This window comes from Drosophila willistoni, unplaced genomic scaffold (assembly GCF_018902025.1).
Source record: "Drosophila willistoni isolate 14030-0811.24 unplaced genomic scaffold, UCI_dwil_1.1 Seg607, whole genome shotgun sequence".
In the NCBI taxonomy this organism is placed as follows: domain Eukaryota; kingdom Metazoa; phylum Arthropoda; class Insecta; order Diptera; family Drosophilidae; genus Drosophila; species Drosophila willistoni.
In genome coordinates this window covers 15,001-22,500 of record NW_025814526.1, presented here as the reverse complement: position 1 = coordinate 22,500, position 7,500 = coordinate 15,001, and the positions used below count along the sequence as shown (strand labels likewise).

General features: G+C 31.9%; 1 non-coding gene across 1 annotated transcript in view; it reads right to left on the bottom strand.

The window, feature by feature from the left end:
- Positions 1 to 4,073: 4,073 nt before the first annotated feature.
- Positions 4,074 to 7,500, bottom strand: part of LOC124461709 — a 3,941-nt gene continuing 514 nt past the window's right edge. Inside the window, exon 1 of the ribosomal RNA XR_006955221.1 lies at positions 4,074 to 7,500. This exon is cut by the window's right edge and continues 514 nt beyond it. This is a non-coding gene — a ribosomal RNA (large subunit ribosomal RNA).

Sequence of the window (7,500 nt, the reverse complement as noted above, 5' to 3'; positions counted from 1 at the left end):
CATATTCTCGAAATGGACCATTTATATATGAAGGTACCACTCAACAATAAATTTTCATATGTATTTTTATAAATACCATCAAATTTCATTATAATAAATAAATAAATAGACATTGCCGATTATAAATGCATGAGACATATGTATTTAAGAATTTTACCAATATTACATATGACTGACCATGCTCGACATCACACCACCTAAGTAGGTTTTGTGCCACATACTCTCGAAATGGACCATTTATATATGAAGGTACCACTCAACAATAAATTTTCATATGTATTTTTATAAATACCATCAAATTTCATTATAATAAATAAATAAATAGACATTGCCGATTATAGATGCATGAGACATATGTATTTAAGAATTTTACCAATATTACATATGACTGACCATGCTCGACATCACACCACCTAAGTAGGTTTTGTGCCACATACTCTCGAAATGGACCATTTATATATGAAGGTACCACTCAACAATAAATTTTCATATGTATTTTTATAAATACCATCAAATTTCATTATAATAAATAAATAAATAGACATTGCCGATTATAAATGCATGAGACATATGTATTTAAGAATTTTACCAATATTACATATGACTGACCATGCTCGACATCACACCACCTAAGTAGGTTTTGTGCCACATACTCTCGAAATGGACCATTTATATATGAAGGTACCACTCAACAATAAATTTTCATATGTATTTTTATAAATACCATCAAATTTCATTATAATAAATAAATAAATAGACATTGCCGATTATAAATGCATAAGACATATGTATTTAAGAATTTTACCAATATTACATATGACTGACCATGCTCGACATCACACCACCTAAGTAGGTTTTGTGCCACATACTCTCGAAATGGACCATTTATATATGAAGGTACCACTCAACAATAAATTTTCATATGTATTTTTATAAATACCATCAAATTTCATTATAATAAATAAATAAATAGACATTGCCGATTATAAATGCATAAGACATATGTATTTAAGAATTTTACCAATATTACATATGACTGACCATGCTCGACATCACACCACCTAAGTAGGTTTTGTGCCACATACTCTCGAAATTGACCATTTATGTTTGAAGGTACCACTCAACAATAAATTTTCATATGTATTTTTATAAATACCATCAAATTTCATTATAATAAATAAATAAATAGACATTGCCGATTATAAATGCATAAGACATATGTATTTAAGAATTTTACCAATATTACATATGACTGACCATGCTCGACATCACACCACCTAAGTAGGTTTTGTGCCACATACTCTCGAAATGGACCATTTATATATGAAGGTACCACTCAACAATAAATTTTCATATGTATTTTTATAAATACCATCAAATTTCATTATAATAAATAAATAAATAGACATTGCCGATTATAAATGCATGAGACATATGTATTTAAGAATTTTACCAATATTACATATGACTGACCATGCTCGACATCACACCACCTAAGTAGGTTTTGTGCCACATACTCTCGAAATTGACCATTTATGTTTGAAGGTACCACTCAACAATAAATTTTCATATGTATTTTTATAAATACCATCAAATTTCATTATAATAAATAAATAAATAGACATTGCCGATTATAAATGCATAAGACATATGAATTTAAGAATTTTACCAATATAACATATGACTGACCATGCTCGACATCACACCACCTAAGTAGGTTTTGTGCCACATACTCTCGAAATTGACCATTTATGTTTGAAAGTACCACTCAATAATAAATTAACATTTTTTCCCCATACAATAAATGGGCGTTTTTAAGAAATCACCAAAGTATAAAACATTCGTATGTGATATGCATATTCCCATATGATATGGATGTTCCCATACGATAAATGGGCGATATTAATATTTTTAGTTTTTAGTAAAATTTTTTTCATATATATAGTCGATATTAAATAAATCCCATACGTTATGATATATTTTCATATGATATGAAAAATTTTAAATGTTGAGTAAATTTTTATTTTTTTCATATGAATGGGCGAAATTAAATAAATCGCATACGTTATGATATATATTTTCATACGATATGAGAAATTTTGAATGTTGAGTAATTTTTTTTTTTTTTCATATAAATGGGCGAAATTAAATAAATCCCATACGTTATGATATATATTTTCATATGATATGAAAAATTTTAAATGTTGAGTAAATTTTTTTTTTTTCATATGAATGGGCGAAATTAAATAAATCGCATACGTTATGATATATTTTCATATGATATGAAAAATTTTAAATGTTGAGTAAATTTTTTTTTTTCATATAAATGGGCGAAATTAAATAAATCCCATACGTTATGATATATTTTCATATGATATGAAAAATTTTAAATGTTGAGTAAATTTTTTTTTTCATATAAATGGGCGAAATTAAATAAATCCCATACGTTATGATATATTTTCATATGATATGAAAAATTTTAAATGTTGAGTAAATTTTTTTTTTTTCATATAAATGGGCGAAATTAAATAAATCCCATACGTTATGATATATTTTCATATGATATGAAAAATTTTAATGTTGAGTAAATTTTTTTTTTTTTCATATGAATGGGCGAAATTAAATAAATCCCATACATTATGATATATATTTTCATATGATATGAAAAATTTTAAATGTTGAGTAAATTTTTTTTTTTTTCATATGAATGGGCGAAATTAAATAAATCGCATACGTTATGATATATTTTCATATGATATGAAAAATTTTAAATGTTGAGTAAATTTTTTTTTTCATATAAATGGGCGAAATTAAATAAATCCCATACGTTATGATATATATTTTCATATGATATGAAAAATTTTAAATGTTAAGTAAATTTTTTTTTTTCATATAAATGGGCGATATTAAATAAATCGCATACGTTATGATATATTTTCATATGATATGAGAAATTTTGAATGTTGAGTAAATTTTTTTTTTTTTCATATATATGGGCGATATTAAATAAATCCCATACGTTATGATATATTTTCATATGATATGAAAAATTTTAATGTTGAGTAAATTTTTTTTTTTTCATATAAATTATGAAGATGACAGTTGGCACCGCCGTTTTCATTTATTAAAGTTATATACATATAACATTTTTTTTCTTTTGACCTTTTAATAGGTACAGTAGGAATCTCTTTAAATATATATATTGCGTCACTAAATAAATGACGATTCATTTGGCTACATTATGACGATCACAGTTGGAACCGCCGTTTTCGTTCTTTTAAGTTATATACATATAACATTATTTTTCCACCTTTCAATATGGACAGTAGGAGTTTCTTTAAATATATTTATTGTGTCTCTGAATAAATGACAATTCATTTGGCAACATTATGAAGATGACAGTTGGCACCGCCGTTTTCATTTATTAAAGTTATATACATATAACATTTTTTTCTTTTGACCTTTTAATAGGTACAGTAGGAATCTCTTTAAATATATATATTGCGTCACTAAATAAATGACGATTCATTTGGCTACATTATGACGATCACAGTTGAAACCGCCGTTTTCGTTCTTTTAAGTTATATACATATAACATTATTTTTCCACCTTTCAATATGGACAGTAGGAGTTTCTTTAAAAATATTTATTGTATCTCTGAATAAATGACAATTCATTTGGCAACATTATGAAGATGACAGTTGGCACCGCCGTTTTCATTTATTAAAGTTATATACATATAACATTTTTTTCTTTTGACCTTTTAATAGGTACAGTAGGAATCTCTTTAAATATATATATTGCGTCACTAAATAAATGACGATTCATTTGGCTACATTATGACGAACACAGTTTGAAACGCCGTATTCGTTCTTTTAACTTATATATATATATAACTTTTTTTTTCACCCATTTAAACATGAAGAGTAGGAATCTCTTAAAGTACATTCATTGCGTCACTAAAGAAATGACGATACATTTGGCTACCTAAAAAAAAAAGAGGATAGAAATGGACTTATTATTATATGAAATACTCTTCCATATAATAATAGTACATCAGCAATTTAAAAAAATCGAATCATCAAGCAAAGGATAAGCTTCAGTGGATCGCAGTATGGCAGCTGCTCAACCACTTACAACACCTTGCCTGTTACAAAAGTCGTTTACAATTGATTCTAGGCTTTGTCATTGTATTAAATAATGTTTTAATAAGTAACTAGCGCGGCATCAGGTGATCGAAGATCCTCCCAATTTACTATGTTACAAATAACATTGGCATCACATCCATTGTCGTTTATAAAATAAACTTTTAATGGTTTAGAAGCCATACAATGCAAATTGCCCCTTATTTATCATTGCAGTCCAGCACGGATACGACCTTAGAGGCGTTCAGGCATAATCCAACGGACGTAGCGTCATACCACTGTTCGCTCGAACAAGTATTGTGCCATTGGTCCGTACCTGCGGTTCCTCTCGTACTACGCAGGAATGCTGTCGCAACAACGTTTTGTCATTAGTAGGGTAAAACTAACCTGTCTCACGACGGTCTAAACCCAGCTCACGTTCCCTTGCATGGGTGAACAATCCAACGCTTGGTGAATTTTGCTTCACAATGATAGGAAGAGCCGACATCGAAGGATCAAAAAGCGACGTCGCTATGAACGCTTGGCCGCCACAAGCCAGTTATCCCTATGGTAACTTTTCTGACACCTCTTGTTAAAAACTCTTTAAACCAAAAGGATCGATAGGCCGAGCTTTTGCTGTCCCTGTGTGTACTGAACACCGAGATCAAGTCAGCATTTGCCCTTTTGCTCTATGTGTGGTTTCTGTCCGCACTGAGCTGGCCTTGGGACACCTCCGTTATTATTTGAGAGATGTACCGCCCCAGTCAAACTCCCTACCTGGCAATGTCCTTGAATTGGATCATACCTGAGTAATTGGAGTTATACCAAATATTTCAAATTAAAAATACATAAATGCACTCTCTCATTAAAGAATTTGTTTGCGATTATATAACAAACTCGTGATACTTTGATCAAGAAGCTTGCATCAAAACCCAATACCATAAGATATAATAAATATATCCGTATAATGGCTAGGAAATGATACACGTTCCATTTAATCAAGTAAGTAAGGAAACAATAAGAGTAGTGGTATTTCATTGGCGATATCAAACACAAGGAATAATATCTCCCACTTATTCTACACCTCTTATGTCTCCTTACACTGCCAGATTAGAGTCAAGCTCAAAAGGGTCTTCTTTCCCCGCTAATTATTCCAAGCCCGTTCCCTTGGCTGTGGTTTCGCTAGATAGTAGATAGGGACAGTAGGAATCTCGTTAATCCATTCATGCGCGTCACTAATTAGATGACGAGGCATTTGGCTACCTTAAGAGAGTCATAGTTACTCCCGCCGTTGACCCGCGCTTACTTGAATTTCTTCACTTTGACATTCAGAGCACTGGGCAGAAATCACATTGTGTCAACACCCGCTAGGGCCATCACAATGCTTTGTTTTAATTAGACAGTCGGATTCCCCAAGTCCGTGCCAGTTCTGAATTGATTGTTAATTGATAATCGTTATAATTTAAAAGAACTAATTAAAAATTAGTATTCTTAAAAATTTTAGCAAGAAAGTTCCACAATTGGCTACGTAACTAACTATCCGGGGAACAAATAACTATCATAAATGATAGAAACTCTATTTACCCAGAACGAGCACATAAACCATGTTATTGTTTCCCAATCAAGCCCGACTATCTCAATCTTCAGAGCCAATCCTTATCCCGAAGTTACGGATCTAATTTGCCGACTTCCCTTACCTACATTATTCTATCGACTAGAGACTCTTCACCTTGGAGACCAGCTGCGGATATTGGTACGGCCTGTTGAGAAGTTTGCGTATCCCCACCATAAATTTTCAAGGTCCGAGGAGAAAATATCGACACAACAGTATATGTCATGCTCTTCTAGCCCATCTACCATATCTCTCTGCGAAAGACTTCCATGGTAGTACGGCTATAAAACAGAAAAGAAAACTCTTCCGATACCTCTCGACGGCTTCTTTATGGTCGTTCCTGTTGCCAGGATGAGCACGAGGCCCATATTTAATAACAAACGGATACTCAACAGGTTACGGAATTGGAACCGTATTCCCTTTCGTTCAAAATTATTCAAGTGTTTTATTATTTATTATTTCATTTGACATTTTTAAAACTTGAAAATTTTCGGCTTTCGCCTTGAACTTAGGACCGACTAACTCGTGATCAACCACTGTTCACACGAAACCCTTCTCCACTTCAGTCCTCCAAGGTCTCATTCGATTATTTGCTACTACCACCAAGATCTGTACCAATGGCGGCTCCATGCAGGCTTACGCCAAACACTTCTAAGCACACCATTGTACCTTCCTACTCACTAAAGTTTCAAAATTTATATTATAAATAATATAAATCATCTACTTTAGCGGTAATGTATAGGTATACAACTTAAGCGCCATCCATTTTAAGGGCTAGTTGCTTCGGCAGGTGAGTTGTTACACACTCCTTAGCGGATTTCGACTTCCATGATCACCGTCCTGCTGTTTTAAGCAACCAACGCCTTTCATGGTTTCTGTATGAGTTGTTAATTTGGGCACCGTAACATTACGTTTGGTTCATCCCACAGCGCCAGTTCTGCTTACCAAAAGTGGCCCACTGGGCACAATATATCATAACCTTAAACTTCATATCAAGAAAGTTAAGGTTCTTACCCATTTAAAGTTTGAGAATAGGTTAAGATCGTTTCGACCCTAAGGCCTCTAATCATTCGCTTTACCAGATAAGATTATTTTATATAACATTTAAATGCACCAGCTATCCTGAGGGAAACTTCGGAAGGAACCAGCTACTAGATGGTTCGATTGGTCTTTCGCCCCTATACTCAATTCTGACAATCGATTTGCACGTCAGAACTGTTTCGGTCTTCCATCAGGGTTTCCCCTGACTTCAACCTGATCAAGTATAGTTCACCATCTTTCGGGTCACAGCATATATGCTCAAGGTACGTTCCAGTTAGAGGTATAAATAATATAAATATCATTATACATAACTATATAGAACGCCCCGGGATTGTGTTAATTATCTATAAATAGTTAAAAAACTAATCCCATTATTAGTCAAGTTAATTATGCTATTAGGTTTATATCCCAATAACTTGCACATATGTTAGACTCCTTGGTCCGTGTTTCAAGACGGGTCCCGAAGGTATCCTGAATCTTTCGCATTGTTAATCATACAAGTGCATATAATAAACACAGAAAATCAATGATAATCATGCTATTATATAATTCCGAAAAATTAACGCACTGTATTCATATAAATCTATCAACACTTTATCAAATTAATGACATTTATTCTATGTTAAAATGCAAGCAAAATAATTTAAATAAACTATAAGTCATATTTTATGATAAATTTGGTTTATGTTAATAGATTACAATGTCCTTATATGGAAAAAATGC